Genomic DNA, 1182 nt, shown 5'->3' on the forward strand with positions numbered 1-1182 from the left:
ATGCAAAACCAGCAATATTCCAATTCAAAAGGGAAACATTCAATTCCTTTTTGAAATAACCTGAAAAATAATAATGCAACAATGATAAAGTTTACACACAAAGTTTATTTCACTCATGTCACAGTGTGGGAAAAGGTGGGGAGGGAAGGTTACAAGAAGTGGTGATCTGTCAGATCACATGCAAATTCACGAACTAGTTGGCTATCTCATGCAAATCTCTTCACTGTAAAGGGAAACAATTGTAGAACAATGCAAGACTATTGTTCCTGTTATCTTTTTGCAAAGGAACACCTGGGATGTACTGATAAACTCATGACCTGTAAAAACCTTACATGTGGTGCCTCCCCTTCAGTGACACTGGCCTGACATTTTCTAGGTGCACACCTATAGACCACCCAAATCAACGGGTATAAATGGAACCTTTTTTTTGTTCAGGTTCTCTCTCCTTCCTGCGAGTTGAGAGTGGGGACCCTGTTGCAGCAGTATTTCTAATAAATACCTGGCTTAGCAGCCGCCTTGCTCAGAATTACTCAGTTAGCATCTCCCGCTTCTTCCTAACCGACAGAGGAGCCTCCCGGGAACTCTGGACGCTGGTTGGACTTCCCAGTCAGCTTTTCCCGGGTGAATTTTTTAAACAAAGTCAGGTGGGGTTGGGACTACACCGGATTCCCAGTGCAGAAGAAGCCAGTCTAACTGAAATCGTCTCCTCCCAGACTAAACGCGGAGCATATTTCCGTGGGGAAGCCTCGTGCTCCACTGGTTTACATACAACCAATATCGCGCTTTTAAAGACTCAGAGACTGAACCCAATTTTCCCACTTGGGAGTAAGATCCGAATTGGGCGCGGGGGAAACACCCCAATCAGGGGACAGCTGCTGCCAATCACCTGCAGCAATTACACCCCGCGCGTGGGCAGCCCGCCTCGTGCGACGAAGCAAGCTCCTCTTGCAGGTGAGCATCTCTCTCCTCCTTATCCCTGTGGCTTCCACTCTACCCGCCCGCCATTCCGCTCTAGCCTTTGTTTCCCTTTAACCTCTATGGTGTAGTGCGTGACTTGGCGGGAGACTCTCTGTAAGCTGTTCCCGCGTGTCGCTGGTCCCGCCATAGGCACGTGGGCGCTGGCCTATCCCTGCGGCCTGGGCGGAAGTGCGCGGGTATCCATGTTGAGAGGCTGGGCGGAAA

Source organism: Podarcis vaucheri (assembly GCF_965113315.1).
Source record: "Podarcis vaucheri genome assembly, chromosome: 6".
In the NCBI taxonomy this organism is placed as follows: Eukaryota; Metazoa; Chordata; class Lepidosauria; order Squamata; family Lacertidae; genus Podarcis; species Podarcis vaucheri.